This window comes from Melospiza georgiana, chromosome 32, assembly GCF_028018845.1.
Source record: "Melospiza georgiana isolate bMelGeo1 chromosome 32, bMelGeo1.pri, whole genome shotgun sequence".
NCBI classification, from domain to species: domain Eukaryota; kingdom Metazoa; phylum Chordata; class Aves; order Passeriformes; family Passerellidae; genus Melospiza; species Melospiza georgiana.
The window spans coordinates 3,806,914-3,827,532 of record NC_080461.1 but is presented as its reverse complement, the minus strand read 5'-3'; the positions used below and the strand labels follow the sequence as shown (position 1 = coordinate 3,827,532).

General features: G+C 45.2%; 1 pseudogene; it reads right to left on the bottom strand.

Moving 5' to 3' along the window:
- LOC131094972 (zinc finger protein 850-like) overlaps positions 1–20,619 on the bottom strand; it is a 590,323-nt pseudogene that overhangs the window by 47,762 nt on the left and 521,942 nt on the right.

The window sequence follows — 20,619 nt, the reverse complement described above, 5'->3', positions numbered from 1 at the left end:
CAGTATAAGCCCAGTGGCTTCCAATTACCCCAACATATACCCAGTCACTCCCAGTTCCTCCCAGTTGCTCCTTGCATGATCCCAGTTGCTCAGAGCTGCTCCTAGTCACCCTCAGAATGATCCCAGTCACTCCCAGTATACCCCATCTGTCCCCAATATGGTCTCAATTGCCCCTGCAGGCTCCTACTCCATCCCAGTGTGATCCCAGTATGATCCCAGTCTCCCTCACTGTGATCCCAGTCTGCCCTGGCATGGGCCCAGCTGCTCCCAGTATGATCCCCGTAGCATCCCAGTACAATCCCAGTCATTGGAGATGTTGATCTTTGACATCCCTGAAGGTCACTTTTGGTCCTGAAACAGACTTGCAGAATCCTGAAACAAAGAACGGCTGAAGAAAAATCACTAATAACTATTAAAAGAAATCCCTTGATATTTATCAAACAATATTGAGAAAATTTCTGGAATGCCTTGGCACTGTCCTTAATTGAATCACTTGGGCTGAGTCTGACTTGTGGCTTTCCAGTACTTTGAGCTGGTAGCTCTGTCCACCTTCCACAGAACGGTGCCCCGGGTCCAGGTAGTGGGATCACAGCCCCCAAACCCGGCGGTGGGCAGGCCAAACAGCCCAGACCTGGCCTGCAGGGCGGGGTCTTTGTTCTCACAGCCCACCCCCACCGTGCTGCCAGTGCCTCGTCAGCAGGAGTGACCAAACGCTTTGTCCCTCTCCCCCAGAACCACCAGTGCACGCTGGTGGCTAAGAAGGAGAAGCTTTCCCAGGGATCTCCATCCCGGATCTGCGGGTCTTCTTCCCCAGAAAAAGTGAGCGATGCTCGCTCTCCAACACCCCCCCCCAACCCCGCGATTCAAATTCCAGTGTTCCTGTTTTCTGTTCCTCAACATCACCCCCATCCCCTCCGGGATTGTGGCCAGAGGCAGCACCTCTGGGAGCCACATCCCCCACGCTGCTGGCGCACGTGAGGGGAGTCAGGCACCCCTAATCCCAGCAAAAAAGCCCCAGACCAAACGTGAATCAGCCTGTGAAAAATGTTCTGTCCCAGAAAAACACTTGAGTTTGAAAGTTTTCAGCTGGGAGGCACCGGCTGTCAGCAAATGAGCCGCGCCTCCCCTGAGGGACAGGCCAGCGTCCCCTTCTTCTCTCCCAGCTCCCACCACAGGGGGGTTATACATGAGAAGCTTGACTGGGCCAATATTCAAGCAGCAATCAAGTCATTAATTAATATGGTAAAGCATGAGCAATACAGCGCTGGGTACAGTGGGGGAAGTTTTCCCTCCAACTGCACACCAATAGTTGAGGCTTACAGGTATTTATAGGGGTACTCATCAGCTTTCTCAGCAGTTTCTATTCCCAATTTTTATGTCACAATTCTATACCTATTGTGATTTAGTTTTTCTCAGGATGTATCCCAGAAAGGAGTATCCACAGATGGTGGTGATTCGGTTTCTGAAAGAAGGAAGAAATCTCCCAGATGGTGTGGTCCAGAATCCAGATATGGGTCCAACTTTTGATTGCAGAGACTATAAAACTCCTAACAGTGATGTCCAGCTTCCCTTGGTTGAAACTATTAATCCTTGAGTTTATGTTCATCTTCCTTTCTCAAGCTGCTTTTCACTGTTTTGTTAAGGTGTGAGATAAGCATGTTTCCTTTTATATATTCTAAAGCTATAGTTTCAAAGATCCTTACTACAAGCAATATTCTAAAATTACACTTCAACAGGTTATTATCACAAAACTCTTCAAGGCTTAACTATAAGCAGAAAGTTCCTGTCAAAAAGCAATATCCTTAAAGCTTTGATTCAAATGCTCCTAAATAAACACAAGACATAAAGGTTAATTACAAACAAAAGATAGGTTCAAAGGCCTTCTTCCATGCTTTACTTTCCTCAGTAATTATTAGAATTTGTCTTTATACCTGTCCCATGGTCAGTTTCCACACAAATTACAATCACAAATACCACGTTGCCTGTATGTACCTGACACGAAACACAGCTTTGTACTTCACAGGGGGGCACAGGGATGGCTCCTGTGAGAAGCTGCTGGAAGCTTCCACCGTGTCTGGCACAGCCAATTCCTGGTGGCTTCAAGGATGGACTGGCTGCTGGCAAAGGCTGGGCAGTTACAAATGGTGGCAATGCCTCTGCGATAACAGATTGAAAAAGAAATCAAAATAGAGATTGTGGCGCAGTTTTAACTCCAGTCAGAGGAGAGCAGAGGGAGAACATGTGAGAAGAACAACTCTGCAGACATCAAGGTCAGTGCAGAAGGAGGGGCAGGAGGTGCTCCAGGCACTGGAGACCCAGGCACCCTGCAGGAGAGCCATGGAGAGAGGGGCCCTGCTCCCAGGCTGGAGCAGCCTGTCCCTGGAGGAATGCATCCCCTGGAAGAGTGACCCATGCTGCAGCAGTTTGGGAAGGACTGTTGTCCCTGGCATGGACTCACACTGCAGCAGTTTGCAGAGGGCTGCTGCTCCTGAAATGGACTCACATGGGAGAAGCTCCTGCAGAACTGTCTCCCTTGGGAGGGACCCACGGTGCAGCAGGGGAACCACTCCTCTCCCTGAGCAGGGGCAGAAGGCATGGGTGATGAAGAGACCATAACCCCCATTCCCTGTCTCCCTGCACTGCTGGGGTAGGAGGCAGAGCTGGAAGGAGGGAGGAAAGGAACTTATTTTATTTCCCCTTTTCCTGCTCTGACTTTATTAGTAATAAATTAATTTCACATCTCTAAGCTAAGCCTGTTTTTCCCAGGACAGTATTTGATGAGTGATCTCACCCAGTCCTTATCTCAACCCATGAACCCTTTATTAAATTTTCTTTGTCCAGCTGCAGAGGGGAGTGAGTGAGCAGCCCACATGGATGCCTGGCATTTGGCCTGGGTCAGTCCATGACACCTTGGTACCACAGGGTCTCATTGGTTCCATCAGGCCCTGCAGGGCCACTTAATTCAACAAGGTCCCAAAGTTTCCCAGTGGTCTCCAGGGTTCCATGAGGGCCTGCAATGTCAAAATGGACCTTTGGATCCATGGGGGCCACAGTGTCACAACGGGCTCTTTTGGTCCTACAGCTTCACAATGGCCCCTGGGTTCCATGTGTCCTGCACTGTTCCATGAATCCTTAGTTCCATGGGGTCCTGTTGTGTCACAATGGTCTCCTTGGTTTCATGGGGCCACAGTTGCCATTATATCCATGGTATCACAACAGCCCTTGGATCCCAAGAGGCCCCAGAGTGTGACAATGGCCCCTTGCTTCCACGACACCCTGCAGTGTCACAATGGTGTCCATGATTCCATCAGGCCCTGCAGTGTCACCATGGACAGGTGGTTGAATGACACTCCACACTGTCACCATGGCCCCTTGGTTCCACAGAGCCCCACTGTGTCACTGTGGTCCCTTTGCTTCCAAGGCTCAGAAGTGCCAGAATGACCCTTTGGTTCCACCACGCCTTGAAGTTTCAAAACGGTTTCTGTGGTTTCATGAGCACCTTCCACTGTGTCACAAGAGACTCTTGGTTCCCTGAAGTTCTTCAGTGTCACAATGGGCCCTTGGTTCCATGAGGTTTGGTAGAGTCACAATTGACTCCTTGGTTCCATGAAGCCCTGCTGTGTCACAATGCCCATGGTTCCATGAGTGTCCATGGTGTCACCATGGTCTCCTTGGATCCCCAGTATCACCATGGTCTTCTTGGATCTCCAGTATCACCATGGTCTCCTTGGTACCATTCAGGTCTTGTAACAAGAGATAGGGAGCCATTTTGTGCCTTAGATGAAAGGACGCAGAACTCATGCTTGTGAGGCTGTTTCACTGGTAAGAAACAGAAACCACCTGAATCTGAATGCGAAATATCAAGTACCTTCAATCCCAACCTCGACAGAAGTTGAAAATTCAAACAGAGATTCCACAGTAAATAAAAAACAATGCAGGCAAAATGGATTCAAGTGCATTTGAATGCACTCGATATGATGGGGAGGTGATGATCCCCTATTCCAAGAGTGAACTTAGGAAGGACTGGCTATTGAAGGAACTACAGAGAACCACAATATAAGAAAAGCAGGTGCCATAGGTGATTCTGGGATAGGGAGACCAGAAAGCAAGAGCAGATGAGGCAGTGCAGTTGCCACCAAGAAGATCACGTTCACACGCTGTGGGCAGCAACCCCATCAGGCCGTGTCACCATCCCCTGGTGCAAGAGGGGTCACGATGGTTCGTTTCACTGATCTCAGGGTGCAAAGACACACAGCAGGGCACTTTCATTATTAACCAAAACAAATGCACCTTTTAGTGAGTGCCCACAGCAGATGCAACACAAGGATTAGAAAGGAGATAAAGGATAGAGAGACAGAGAAAAGGAGGGGGGAATAGCTACCAACAGAGAGATGAAATCTTCGTGGTCCGGCCAATAGATCCATCTGGTCACGTCGGGGACAGTCTCAAAGTCTTTGGTTAACTCAGGGCTCTTTTATAATCCACCGCCAAGAGGGGAGCAGGACGGCACATGGAGGGAAGAGTGGAGAATAAATCCATTGGGAGCAGGTACAGACAGTCCAGTTCTGAACAGCACAAACCGGTGCCAGCAGTGAGCGGGGCCCGTTGTTTCAGGGCTGCTTCCTATGGGAAACATCCCGCTTCCTATGGCAGACATCCCGCTCCAGTCAGGCCAGCACCCCTGGGTTAGAATTTGAAGGGTCTCAGTCTCAGTCCTTTGGGAGGGCTTCAATCTCCGTCCTTGACGGCGGTTGTGAGGCAGATGAGGGATCTTTGGACCGTCTCTTATAGACTGACATCTCAAAACATAAAAATAATTATGCATTTCCCCTTAAAACTAAAATTTACTGAATTAATAAAATTATATTTTTTTCCTATTTATAATAGTATTATTCTATATTTGTAATACCAAACTTTAATATTTATATTATAAAGTTGTTATGTTTGCCCAATTATCCCATCATAAAAAAACCACAAACAATATTAAAAGTAGTAGCAATTTTAATTGAAAAGTTAAAATAAAAGAATATAAAATTGGATACAATATAATTTGGCTAAAATAAGGGATAATTTGGTTCCAATAATAGTGCATAAGCAAAAGATAACCGTGGGGTACTGAGTGCAGGGTTCTGGGACCCTTGCCACCTCACGTACAAGCTTGCCAAGTGAAAATCACCCCTTATATGCCATGCGTCAATACCATCTCCTCCTATTTTCGGTTCATCATATCTTTATTTCTGCCTTCATTATCACCTTTACCACGCATATGCCACCACTCAGTTTGGTGGTCGCCCAAGTCTTGGGGGGTCGTCACTGATGAAGGCCCTGTAGTCTTCTTCGTTGTCCTTTAATTTACGTTTGGGTTACACATGCACATCAAGCCAGTACAATGTAAGCCAAGACTAACGTATCACTGCATCTGCATATCAAGGCAGTAAATCCCTTATAATTAGCATTTTCTGGGACCCAACCAGGTTTTGCTCATTTTTAGCAACTGCATCTTCAGCTTCTTTCCTGTGGTCCTTGAGAACATCTGCTGGGAAGGGGGGGTTGGAGTCCCTCCTCTCCCTCTCTTCTTTGGCATGACAACTTTTGACTATTTTATTATTCCCAAATATTAATTACTGTATCAATATTGATTGCTGTTTCAATTTTTATCAGCACAAATCATACCTATTTATCACAAATCCCCCATTTCTTTTTGATCATTGTGATTTGTGCTGTATTTAAAAAGCTGTGCCCTGATATCCTTTATATTCTTTGGAGTTTTGATTTTCTTGTTGTCTCTTTTCAGCTTCAAATATTTCCAGCATCTCTATTACTGCCTCTAGTCTTTCACACTCTCTTTCAAGTTTAGTTAGCATTTCCTGGTCTATTTAAATTTTTTTAGGTTCTTGTTCTTTAACAGGGGTCAAATTAGCTTTTAATACCATTATAGATCTTGGTTTTCCTTTTTCTGCTGATTCTGAATCTAGAGACATTATTGTAATCTGCATCTCCTGAATCACTGAGTGAATTAGCCTAATAAAACACCAAATCATACAAGGCAGAAACAGTAGTCCCAGAATTGAGCATAACAACATGAATTCTGACTTTTTCCTCCAAACACTTCCAAAGAGGTTACCCCACCAATCTGCTTTCAAGACTGAATTCCACTTTTGTACCGGGCACATGAGCCACCCTTTTAATTTCCTCTGCAAGTTCTGTGATAGCTTCCCCATAATCATCAATTTCTACACAGCACTCAAATTCATTAAATCTCCCACAAATTCCTCCTTCTTTTGCCAACAGATAGTCTAGAGCAATCCTGTTTTGGTACACAAACGCCCGCATTTGTGTATATTGCCTGGCCAACATTTTAAAAGCACCAGAGGTGTGATTTGACACCACCTCCACTACTGCTTGGAGCCTTATTAATCTATTCAACAGGTGAACTGGGGTTCTATATCCCCATGACCCATCCTGAGCCCATCTTGCTGGGTTATAATATGCTATAATTTGTTCTGCAGGCCACTCGTCCTCCCCCCATTTTTGGTTCCCTACTGCTGTTGGAAAGTTGAGACTCAAATCTCTTTTATTCCACTGCAGGGTTTCATACAGCGCAGTTCCTAACACATTGCTCCTAGACCTTGGTAGAACAAAGAAGGAGGGTTGTATTATTCCCAAGGTACAGGTTCCACCCCATTTTTGAGGTAACTCACTGTATGCTCGTTGCCCACAAATCCAATATATCCCATCTGGGGCTTTCCATTTCTTATCAGTTTTCTCCAGTTGTTCCCAATAAGACCTCAGGCCTTTGATGGATTGGTAGGGGTTACTTTCAGGACTTCTGTACCAGCATAAATTAATCAGTTCATCCCATTCACAATTTATTTCTTTTATTCAAATTTTTGAACGATTATCCATATTAACCACCAATGTGGATTTACAAGGAGTATGCCCTACTACTTTATTACATTTCCTTCCTTCTCGAGTTATACAAATGATTCCAATTACTTGATGGCTTAAAATCCATCCTTCAGGTCTCTTCAATGTTCCAGCAATTTGGGTGTGGTTCCACTGTAAAGATTGCTCTGGAGCTAAGCTCTCACCTTTCCACGGCCATCTTTCAGCCATTTTTAGACCTCCACAAATCCAACATTTTGATAATCCCAATTCTGTAACAATCAATCTTGCATCAATCCCACAGATTCTTATTTGAGGCTGGCAAATCCCAATCTTCGTAGTACTGTTTTAGTTGTTTATACAATTCAGCCAATTCCGTGGACTCTTTTCTCCTGTTCTTTCCTCTATTCCCCTTTGATTCTTTTTCTTCTTTTATTTTCTCTTTCAATTTTTCTTTTAGTGCCCGGTTTCCCATGCCTATACTTGGTTCTTTTCTATTATCATCTCTTTCAAAACAAAAGAATCTTTCATATTGAGGGCAAATTTGATCACCATGGGGATAAGGAGCTCGTCCATTATATCACAAATTTTTCCCTACCCAATACATCTTTCCTTCCTTAATAAAAACATCTATAAAGCTGCTGTGATTGTAGCAGGCAGAACTGTCGTATGGGTGTGTCACAAACACAGATTCCATCTTGTCCTTAATCCACACAGGGTGATTGCAATAGTCACAAATATTGAATCTGAATCTGCTGGGACTTAGTTTTTGCCTTGTTTGTTTCTCATCGCCAAAACTCTGTCCATTGTGGCCTTCTGGCTTTGGCCAACTGCCCAGGGTACCAGAATGATCATAGCGAAAATAATCCTCAGGAAGTCTACCTTTTTACCATTCTCAAGGCCCCTTGGGTTGCAACCAAGGGCCGAGATGCCAGTCTTCTTGGTAGCAAAGGTAATATCGCAGGATCTAGTCACTGGTGCTTTTAGTTTCCTTGGTACTCATAGCCCCACAGAGTTTGCTTGTCTCCTTTTAAATGCCATTTCCCAGTTCTGGCTGGTTAAGAAGAAATAATTAAAAAGAACAGGGAAAAGATTAGGCCGGAATACCATAAACCTGTATTTTCCAAAATTTCAGGGATGTGCCAACCACAATAAGATTTTTCTAATTATTACCTGTTTCAAGGGCAGGGAGTGCATTAAGTCGCCGCCTCCAATAGGCACACTCACAGCGCCAATATGCCCCTGGAATGTGCCTATGATGTGGTGTAGAGACTTCTTCTCCACAACAACTATCAATTATGAGTCACTGGTCTATAATATTATGAGTTGCTTGTTCTCTTATTTGTGCTATAGCCAATATAGCAAGAACCAATTAATCTAAGTTCTCTGTTAATCCAATTGCTGCTGGAAGAGTCCCGTCTCTTAGTCTCAAAGGTATCCCAAAAAAAATCACTAGCAATGTGTTCTACAGTTAGCTGGCTAAATACATAACCATAGCAAAACAAGCAAATCAATTGTCTCTCCTTCTCTTCCGTCTTAGTTACTCTCCACCATGAGTTAAAGCAAAGTGTGCAAACAATACATATCCACGGATGACATCTTAAACCATGTTTACCGCACTCCCAACATTTTACTTGTCTCTGAGCTCTTTTAACAACAGGTGTTATCAATCTCAGTTTCTGAAATTGCAATTCTGTAATCAATTCTAATAATGTTGCTGGTGGGTGACCCTGGAGGAGATCTTTGATCTTTTAGGCTGTTCCCACCAATTCAGAAAGTCTTTTATTCTTTTTCACCGGCGTTCTTCTGCCTCTGAACTCAAGGGAATTGCGGTCAGCAGCCACTCCAGGATGCCTAGTTCATTCTTAATAAATTGGGGTTGATATAAATTAACTTAAATCTCACCATATTATCACATTCTTGGAATTACGTGTTCCAACAATATTTTAGCTACCGTTTGAACTGTAGCCCGAGCTGCTGGAAATGCTTCAACCCACTGACTTAATTGATCTATTATAACTAACAAATATTTCCACCAACCCACTTTAAGCAATTCTATAAAATCAACCTGGATCTTCTCAAATAGCCTGTAGGCTGTTTTGCATCCTCCAGAGGGAGGGCTCCTCAGCTTCTTCTTATTTACCTTTTAACAGGTGAGACACCCCTGGGTAATTTGCTTTCTAATTTCAAATATCCTCATACACCCATAAAATTTAAAAAAGTGATCACAAAAGGATCTTGCTCCCCAGTGTGTCCGTCTACGCAAGTTATCTAAGATCTAATGTGCCACTGGTTTTGGCATCATAATCCTGCCATCAGGAAAAACCCACTTTCCCTTCTTAAGTGTTGCTACTAATTTCCTTATAGCTGCCAGTTCTGCTAGCGGAAGGGAAAGTGTCTCCTGCTGAATTTCTATTTCTGGTAAGGTCATGATTTCAGTATCCCTTTTTTCTTAAGGTCCCTCTTTTTGCTTCTTCATCAGCCAAATTATTTCTTTCTAACTAATATTTTCTTTGGGCCCTTGAAAGCTTCAAGTATCTGAATTATCAATCCCCCATGTACTAACCCTTTCCCTTGAGTGTTTATAAGTCCCCTTTCCTTCCAAATTTTTCTAAAAGTATGTACTACACTAAAAGCATATTTGGAGTCTGTATAAATAGTCTCCTCTCACCCTTTTAATATTAATAAAGCACAGAGTAATACATAAAATTCACAGGCTTGTGCTGACCAGGAGGGACTAAGGGGAGCAGACTCCTTTACCCTAAACTTTTTCCTACTTCACCTGAATGCCAACCCATGTCATTAATTTCTAGATTATCTTCTTCAGTTAAAGAATAAATTTTAAGTTTTCCTTCTCAGGGTTTTATCTGTAAATTTAAGGCTATTATTAGATCTCTGCCTAACAAATTATTCTCGGCCTCTGGTATCAACAATAAATCATTTACTCCAAATTTGTCATCTGTTTCAATTTGCACTCCCTTCATTACAGGAACAGGGAAAGCCTCTCCCGTAATTCCGATTACTGAAACTCGCTCATGACTTATCTCACATCCCTGGGGTAATTTTGTCACTGTCGACTGAGAAATTCCTGTATCCACTAAAAATATAACTTCTTTGCTCTGAGGACCTATTTTTAGCTTTATTATCAAGGGCTCTTCTGGTTGTATTTTGGTCTCCTTCATTAAACAGAACTCCTGACCTCTCTGATTCTCCTGAGTTTTCTCATCTTGCTGTTTCTTTCTGCAATGTTTTTGCAGGTGCCCCTTTTTATGACAATAAAAACAGGTAGGTCCTGCACCCTTAAAGCAGGACAAGAATTTTTAAAGTCTTTTCTTGTGGCGGGAAAAATGTACAGGTCCTGTGTTCCTAAAAATAGATCCTGACATCTGCTGTTTGTTTTTCCCTGCAGATTTTTCTGTATTTAAAGCTGCCTGCATTTCTTGAACTGCTGCCACCAAAATTCTGGCTTCTGTTTTTAGCTTTTTCTCATTTCTCTTTACAAACACCCTTTGTGCTTCTCTCAGTAACTCTTGAAGTCCCCTGTTCTGCCAATCTTCTAATTTTTCCAGCTTCTTCTGGATGTCACAACAAGATCTGGTCACAAACTGAATTTTTAACAGAACCTGCCCTACTGCAGTATCAGTATCTATACCTGAATAGAATTGCAAGTCTCTTTTTAATCTTTCTAACCATTCTGCTGGGGATTCATCTTTTTTCTGATGCTCACTCAAAGCTTTTCCTATATTATGTCCCTTAGGCACTGTCCTCCGAATTTCTTGATTTTCTTCCCTTCGGGATTCTCATTCATCCCAAAACCGTATTATCATCCCCAGTGGTCTGTCCTGAGGAATGCTCCCCCCTCTGAGAACCCCCCTCACGGTTCTCAGATCCCTCAAACCTCTGCGAATTTTCCTACAATCTGCAGCCCCTGGGTCAAGGAACTTACTTTCTCCCTGACCCATTTCTGGCAGCAGCAAACTAAGAAATCCCCGGTACCAGGAGAGCCTTAGTTTCCCACACTCACTTCGTGGCTCAACTTCCTCACTTACTACTCTGTCACACTGCCTTTTCAATCTACCTATTCCACTCCTATCTCTCCCTCTGCAATCTACTTTTTCCACTCCTATCTCTCCCTCTTTCTCAATCTATTAGCCCCATCCTCTCACCATCTAATCACATACTAAATTGCCTGCTACCAACCCCTCCAAGGAAATTGAACCTATTCATTCACTCTCTTTCTCAGTCTCCCTACTGAGTCAATCCCTCCTGCTCAAGGACCCTCCCACAGGTGCCTGGACCAGGGATCCCCTCCTTCCCCCTGGGTCAAACCCTCCCGGGGTCCCCACTCATTCACTTTTCACTTCCCTCCTTTCCCGGCAATCGTCCTCTCGGAGGGCACGAAAACGCGGTACAGGGAGGTCCTGCTCACTTCGGGGGTCTGGCACTGCCCTGCCCCCGTCTCAGACACTCCACACACACTCACACATGCATACAGCTGCCCCCCCGACCCAAAACCCCATGATACTCACAGCCTCCTTTTCTCATGAGGATCTTCGTGCACAAAGCAGTTTTCTATGGATAGTCTCTCTCCTATAAGCCGGCACTCTGATGGGAGCCTCTCTTGTGTGCTCTTAAAAACTAATTTGCTTATGCATTATTGTAATAAAACCTCTCTTTTCCCAAGGGAGAGTGGTCTAGCCTTGGGACCACTTAAAAGTCTGGTGGGGAGCTCCTTCCCAAAAACTATCCCCCTCCCCGGAGTTGAGAGAGTCACGGATGTTGGCACCAAAATTGTTATGTTTGCCCAATTATCCTATCATAAAAAACCACAAACAATATTAAAATTAGTAACAATTTTAATTGAATAGTTAAAATAAAAAATATATAAAATTGGATACAATATAATTTGATTAAAATAAGGGATAATTTGGTTCCAATAATAGTGCATAAGCAAAAGATAACCACAGGGTACAGAGGGCAGGGTTCTGGGACCCTTGCAACATCATGTACAAGCTTGTCAAGTGAAAATCACCCTTTATATGCCATGTGTCAATACCATCTCCTCCCATTTTCGGTTCGTCGTATCTCTATCTCCGCCTTCATTACCACTTTTACCACACATGCGCCACCACTCGGTTTGGTGGTCACACAAGTCTTTGGGGGTCGTCACTGATGAAGGCTCTGTAGTCTTCTTCTGTGTCCTTTTATTCATGTTTGGGTTATGCATGCGCACCAAGCCAGTACAATGTAAGCCAAGACTAACGTATCACTGCATCTACATATCAAGGCAATAAATCCCTTATAAGTAGCATTTTCTGGGACCCAACCAGGTTTTTGCTCATTTTTAGCAACTGTATCTTCAGCTTCTTTCCTGTGGTCCTTGACAACATCTGCTGGGAAAGAGGGGGGGTTGGAGTCCCTCCTCTCCCTCTCTTCTTTGGCATGACAACTTTTGACTATTTTATTATTCCCAAATATTAATTACTGTATCAATATTGATTGCTGTTTCAATTTTTATCAGCACGAATCATACCTATTTATCATATATGTAAATTGCAGTTTAATGAACTTTACTTGAATTCAGTTTTGACTTCTGAAGAATTAAAAATCCGAATGACAATGACACAGCCTCACCTTCCCTTAGTGATATGTGAAAGGCCAGAACAAGAAGAGGGAATCTGGTGCCTGCTGAAATCAACATGTACTGAGAAATTATTGTTATTGTTGAAAGAACAGTTTAAATTTCAGGAGGGTCTCTTGCTTTGGTGAGCCCTCATCCCTCTGTGATACACCTCACCTCAATGTAAATTTCAGGTGGTTTGGGGTTTTCTTTTTCTTTCTCCAAAACACGAAAAGATCAAAATTCTTGGTAAAAACAGGACTTCTACTTTCAGTCAAAGGTAAAGAGAAGCTCTGCAGAGCTTCTTCCTAGATACGGATAAAATACCCTGGTGATCTTATCACACCCTGTTCTCAAACTTTTGGGACCAGCTTCTACCCTGGAACACCATGACTTCCTTGTAATCTGAAAGAGGGAACAAATCAAACCTCAAGAGCTGGTCCTACCTTTAAAACCAGTGTTCCTCCCACCAGAAACTGCTTTTCCTGTTGTGATAGATGAGTCATGTGATGATTGACTCTCACAATTAATAGAAAAATATCATGTATATAAGTTAAGAAAAGTTTTATAGATTTATAGTTATGCTGCACCCCATCCCGTGGTTATCAAGGGACAGCTGGGAGGGGTGGCTTGTCACTATGACTCCCAGATGTCCCCAAGGGGTTGAGACATCTGGGAGGGCTGGCTTGTCACTATGGCCACACTTGACCCCCAATCAGGATTTAAGGAAGAGATCTCCACCACTGGACAGCAAAGAGGGGGTTGATGGACAAAACTTTGGGAGGGGTTAAAGGGTTAAAAAGGGAAAGTCTCCAGTATGAGGGGGCTGAGCACATGGCGAGGAAAATCTTTTGCTCCTGCTGCTGTAACTTTTTTTCTTTATTCAGTCTTCTGTTGTATTTTTGATGAGGTTTAATAAACCTTCCTAAACTATGAAGAGTAGCTATATCTCACACTGTGGTCTGCAACCCTCACTCTTTATTACAATAAAATGCCTCTTTTTATTAGGTTTACATCAGTTCCATATGAGCTTTTATGAGCTTTTATGCCTTTTTATCTATATATGTTTAATACCACTTTCTGCTTATTGTAACATTCCAGGAATCCCTTTTGACTCTTCTCTCCATATTCCTGCAGAAGGTCAGGTCACTGTGGATTTTACACCAATAAAAATCCAGGTTGTTCAGATCCTAGGTGTGACAGGCAGGCACAATTTCCCTGCTGACACAGGGATTGAAGACAAACCCCTCTGTTGTCACTGAGAACAAAACAAAGGAGGAAGTTTCTGCCCATTGGAAAGTCCCCGTTTGCCCTGAAGGACTCTGCTTCTTCTTGCTCAGCAGCAGCTCAGCAGCCGGACGCCAAGGACAAGAGAGGGAGGGGTGATTGATTTGTGTGACAATTTAACAGCCCTTGCAAACAAGAGATGAGTCTGTCAGTAACATCTCTGCAGAGGCAAGTCCTTGCTGAGGATGCAGAGCTGAGTCACTTGTGTTTAGGTTGCATTGAGTTAGTGGCACGGTGGGTTTTCATGCTGCAGGTGTGGCCCCTGTGACAGCAGCCTGTTCATCCTTCAGGGGGTTTGCACCCACAGGCACAGTGCTGCTCCTGCCAGCACACCACAGTTTGTCCTCATGCCAAAAAGTCTGGGCAGAACTTCTTAAAGGAACATTTTCCTTTTGCTCTCAAACCAAAGATTTAGATGTAATGGTATAATAGAAACAAATCTTTTCCCCTGTTGTCTGTTGGGACAGGAGGAAAATCCTGTCACATCCAGATAGCAAGGCACTGATTTCACATCTGCTCTGGAAATGACTTGCAGGAGCAAGTAAATAAAATTCTCTGCTAGAACAGTGAAGTCCTGCCACTCTAAATCAGTGTGGTGCCTGAAGGGTTTTGTAGCAGGGTTGCACCTAAGTTGATGCTCAAGAAGTTTATGAGGTCCAACACAGACGTAAGGTTTGCACAGCAGGGTTTAGGCTAACAGCTAAGGGAGCATAAATTAAATGGTCTTTCCAACCCAGAAGGCTGATGAGAATTGTTGGTATTTGTGCTCTCCTTCCTTGTTTAAAGGATAGCAACATATTTGATGAGATTTTGGAATTGCAGCTAAAAGTCATGGCCAGATTAAGTCACCTAAGTGGTTGTTGTGCATTTCTAATTGTGGAGGTCAATATCAATGTAGCTGCTTCTGGTAATACAAAAAGCTCTTTCAAGACACTTCTTAAGAGAAATGCCTTTTTTCTTTTCACTCTTAACTGCAAAGCACCTCCAGGATGAACAGCAAACAGGTTATCTAAATTGTCCTTCCACAATAACAGAAAACTTCCCCTTTAATCAGCCTGAATTGCACAATTCTCATCTGTATGAAGGAATTTCATTTAGTCTCTGCTGTGAAGAAGTGATTTCTATGCAACAGGGTTGATAAAGGGAGGACCCAAATTAACAAGAGTGGTATTTGTTAATGCTGCCATTACTCATCACACACTTTAAACAAACCACACCACCCAGCCCAAAGCTAATATGGCTCTGTGTTAAACATTTCTGAGGGATTACACATCCTTGTGTGAAGATGGAATTAGGATTTAAAGCCAGTATTTTTGCATATACAAGCATTGTGCAAGAACATTGCATCTTCAAAATGGAAACCAAATATCACCTGTACAGGGTAAATGTTGCAATAACATGAATAGACTTCTTCCATCAGGTTCACAGGCAGCTTAACCAATTCTGTGCTTGCAGATAATCTGTTCCAGCATCTTTTGGGGCCTTGAACCAGGAAAGTCACACTGAAATACTTTGGGACCATGAAAATTTCTTCAGATCCAAACCAGTCTCCAGGTGACACAAGTGACTGCAGACATCTCCACCAACCCAGCGGAGGCCAGGTTTGCTGTGTTCTCTTTGTCATTGTGGGTTTGTAATTCAGAATCACAGAGGGGCTTGAGTTGGAAGGGGCCTTAAAGACCCTCTAGATCCAACCCCTGCCATGGGCAGAGACACCTTCCACTAGACCAGGTGGCTCAGAGCCCCTGCGAGGTTTGGCAAATACCCAAGGACACCTTTTCTCTGTTTTGCAAGGTCAGATTTCCATGCTCACTTTCACAGATGGCTCCAGTCTCACACAGAGCATTGCTGATTGGTCACTCTTATCTCCACAGCCCAGCAGAGATCCTGTTTTGGATGGCTCTCACTGCTCCTAAGGCCCAGGGATCAGTCACTGCCTCTCCTCCTTCTGCTTTCCCTTCCAGGATCAGAGATTTCCTGCTGCTTCCTCCACGTCTGAGAAAACTGGAGGAGATGAGGGGCTGAGGATGTGGCTTCTGACAGAGAGTTGATAACGCTCAGCTAAGTATTTTATTCTCCTGCCACTAAGCAATCAGGCTGCTGCTGAAATTCCTCCTGCTTGGAAAGGGCTGGTGTGAGCAGCAGGAATTGTTGCTGGCTGGAATTTTCCAAGAGCTGGACAAAAGAAGCATTTTGTGGAAGGGCACCAGCTGCTCTTGGTCAGCAGCACAAGGTGTGAGGTCCCCTTTGAAGGCCATCCCTGCTCAAGGACAGCCTGGCCTTCTCCAGTGCCCAGAGCACCTTCCAGGCTTTCGGGCTGGCCTCGTCCCTCACCCTGGAGAAGCAGGTTGCTGTTGGAACTCTCATATCCACAGTTTCTGGCTGGATTGCCGTGTCTTACCACAGACAGCCCTGGACACACCAGTACAGGCTCCATCTGCAATAAAAGGGGACTTTGTTCCAGCTTTTCCCTTGGACCAGCGTGCAGCAAGCCCACCTGGGCCTCATTCAGGTCTTTGTGGGCTGGTAGTCAGCTTCTGCTGGGAATTTAAAGCTTTTGCCCTACTTCCCACAGCAAACAGTGGAGCGAACCCAGCTGCACCACCCCCTGAATTTCACTCTAAAAACCACAATTTTCATTTTCCTCTATTCAAGCCTTGAAGAAAACAAACTTTTCTTGAGTGAGCTGGAGGCACAGTGTCCTCCAAGATCATTCTTGAATAGGACAATATTGCAGGGGAAGACTGGCAAACCCAGAGTTTACTGGGGCTTAGGAAGCTTTGCTAAACCTTCCCACGTGCAGTGCTCTTGCACCCTCCTGAGCTCCTGGAGCCCTCACTCAGCTCAGGCACAGTTTGGACAGAAGGGGATGGTTCCGTCTGTCACATGTGGGGACAGGAGGAGGGAAGACTTTGCAAACACGGCTACGAGGGCAGGGCTGTTTTCATTGATGGTGCCAAGGTAGTACATCATCTTTGATTAAATGTGAGGTGCTGAAGGGCAAAAATTCTCAGTGGTAAGGAGAGAGTGTCTCCACTCACACAGCAAGGTAAGTGAAGGAGAAAGAGCAATCTGTATTTTATGGGAGGTGTTCAGTTTTTCACAAAACCTTTTTGCAGAAGACGTGCCTAGGCAGGGGTGATTCAGAACATTTTATCAGCCTCACAGAGCATCCCCACATCTGCTTTGCCACATTTTCTCTCTTTTTTTCATTGTGAATGATTTCTCCTGCCAGGATTGCTCCTGCTTGGAGTTCTACTCTCAGTGGAGCCCCGGAGTTTTCTCAGCTGCCTCTGCAGCGAGTTCTGAGCCAACGCGGGGCCCTGCTGCCAGCCCAAATCTGCGCTTCCCCTGCCCAGCCTGAGTGCAGGTGGGGCATGTGCTGGGCATGGCCGGAGATTTGCATGGCCAAAATCCTCCAGCATTTACACCTGCTCATGGCTTTGGGTAGTACAAATGTCAGAACACACATCACAGCTAACAAATGGCATTTCCTGCAGATTGCTACAGCCACGCTGCTGATCCACAAATACACGAGAATCAATTTCAGTTGAAAAATGTCATTTATTACAAAGTGCTACACCCACACTGACAATACAGAACTATACTATACAAATCTCAATTTAGGTTAAAAACTGGAATTTATTAGATTATTACAACCTGTGTATGTAATAATATACAAATACCAACCTCAGTTAATTTCTTGTCAACCTCTACAAAAACTCACTATACACAAAGATCAATTAGGCGTTTAACAACCTAATTTATTACATATTACTACAAGGATTAAGCCCATCTAGGAATACAAAAATACATCCATAGATATGAAAATAGAATTACATACATAAACAGATAAATATACCTATACAAATAGACTTATATACCTATACAAATACCAATATTCCTATTTTAAAAGCCATATAACAAAAATCATATCAAAGGAGATACCTACACCACTGTACCCATAAGAAATAGATATTAACACAGATATAACAATATCCATGTATACAGAGATAAACTGATACACATATATGTAATTTCAAACATATATATATATATATATAAATAGAATGCATTCATAACAAAATAAATATACATAAATACAAGAATATACACATGGAAATAAATCCATATAAATAGCAACCCACATACAGAAATACAGATGTAATAATCCCTGTCTATGTTCAAGTCCATGTATCTGTAAAGAACACTAAAAGCAGAGGGATCCCAGCTGCCCCATCTTCAAAGCCTCTCGCTTGGTCTCCTCCTCCCGTGCAGAGCAGCTCTCCTGGACAGGGACAGGGACAGCAGATGGGACATCTGGGAAGCAAAGGGAACACTGAGTGAGTATGGGGACGTTTCACTTGGCAGCAGCTGCACTTCCATCAGGGCAGAGGAAATGTCAGAGCCTCCCCAGGGGGTCAGAAAGAGAAAGCAGCCGGGCGGGCCGGGCTGTGGTGAGCGCAGCCGCGGCGGGACTGTCCCGCAGCCCGGCAGAGCCGGCACAGCTCCCGGGCCCTGCTGGCACAGCTGCCTTGCCCAAGGACAGCCCCTGTGCCAGCCGGGGCAGCTGCGCTGAGCAGCCCCAGCACGGGCAGGGCCCGCTCCTGCCCTGCCGGTCAGTGCCCACGGCCACAGCCCACGGCAGCCTCAGCCCCACCTGCCTCCCCGGGCCTGTGGCCTCAGCCGGGCTCTCTCCAGGCTGGCAGCAGCAGGTCCCCGTTCAATTCTCTCGCTGCTGGCCTTCAGCTCCTCCCTGCTGGCTCCCGTCAGTCTCCAGCTGTCCTCAAGGTCTTCATGGCAGCTGTGGCAAAAGTGGAGGCTCTGGAATTGCTTCCAAGGCCTGGCAGAGCTGCAGTCCCGGAGCCCTCTGTGCTCCCTGCTGGCCCCCACCATCCCCTCATCCCCGCCATGCTCTCGGTGAAGCCCCAGCCGCCTTCAGTTTCTTCAGCCCCTCACAGTCCTCTCACACCCCTCAGTCCCTTCTGAGCCATCCCGTCCCCTGAGACCCACCACCCTGCCAGCCTGCGCCACTTCCCTGTCACCTCAGTGCCACCAAGGTCCTCGGCTGCCCCACAGCCCTCAGCCCCAGCAGCAGCTCAGGGTCACTGTCCCTTCAGCGCCACGGCCCCCTCAGCCCCCTCAGTCTCACCGTCCTTCAGCAGCTCCTCAGGGACAGTGCCTGGGGCCAGCGGCAGCTCCCACCGCTCCAGGGACAGCCGGGGCTGGAAGTGCTGCTCCACCCGGCCCGGCCGCCAGCTCGGACCCAGCACAGGGACAGGGGACACAGGGGGCACCGGGGGAAAAGCAAGAGGTGAAAAAGGCAGCTGAGGAGGGAAAGAGCTACAAATGCAGCCTAGGCCTACACAAACAGCAATCCTTCCATCTGTCTCTCCATCTAAACATTCTTCTTACTATATAACTATACACATTCATAAATGTAACTTCATATATATATATAAATATTTTACTCTACACATAGAAAAATCTAACTCTGAAAATCTACAAATGTAAATATATTATAAAATATAATTATATCATATCTATACCTATATACATATCCACATTTAACAACACAGATCTATCAATAAATGTCTATATAAATAGAACACTATCATCTATAAATGGAACTATAACCACTAATAAATAACCATAGAAATCTATAAACATATCTACAAGCAGAGGAGTTCTACCTGCCTGATGGTCACAGGCTCTCCTCTGTCTCTTCCTGCCATGCAGGGCAGCCCTCCTGAAGATGTTGGTCAGATGGCATCTGGGAAGCAAAGGGAACGCTCAGTCAATATTGGCCCTTGTGCACCTTTCCTTTGAGCAGCAATTGTCCTTCTACCAGGGGCTGTCAAAGATGGCCTGACAGGCAGACTCTCACTTGGCACTTTGAAGCAATGTGCCCTTAAAAGAACAGGGACCATTCCAAGGGTTCAAAAGTGTGCTTCAAAACATTGAAGTATCTCAATGAAGTCTCAGCCCCTGCAGTGCAAAGGGCACCCAGGAGAGCTTGAAACACAGACAGTCCCAGCTGCCACAAGGAAGCCCAGCCTTGTTCTTTCTCTGAGCTGACAGAGAGACCTCAGTCCTCACTGAAATGGCTGAAGCTGAAGGTGCTGGAAGCTGAGTCCTGAACCAGCTCCATTACCTGCCATCTACAAACTGCCCTCTGCAGGGAGCAGCAGCTGCTCCAACTCAACCATCAGCTCTGGCAGCAAGGGCTGGGAGGGACAGAGCTCCCTACAAGGCCTGCAGGCTGCACCAGCTGGGCTAAGGAATGGATCCACAGTGCTCCTTCTCACCTCTTAGGCCTCCCTAATCAGGGGTCATTCAAGCTTTTCCTTCTCATACTGGAGTGACAGTGATTTTTCAATTGGCTGGCCTCTGATGTTGTGCTCCTTGTTTTTCTTGTGGGCCAGGACCAATACCAGCAGACTGGTACTACATTTAGTCAGTGATTTGGACTTCTACCCTGACTTTTTGCTCTTTTTTTCCCCTGCTCCTTCAAGTGTCGCTCAGCCTGGCCTTCCCTGGCACCCTGCAGTAAATTTATCCACCAACTTCATCACAAAACTGGGACACACGGCTTGGTGACACAACTCGCACAAGGTCAGGTTTATTCCCTGCTCTCTGCCCCAGCAGAGGACTCCGTGTCAGAGCCTCTGGAGAAGCCTGGAGGGCAGGGCTCAGGGAGGTTGTGCCAGCACAGGATTTGAACTCAAGGCACCAGGAAGCACCAACCCTGCTCAGAGCAGCCATCTCACAGCTCTCTAAACCAGTGTGGGCTCTGTCCTTACCAGGCTCCTCGGGCTCCTGGGAAC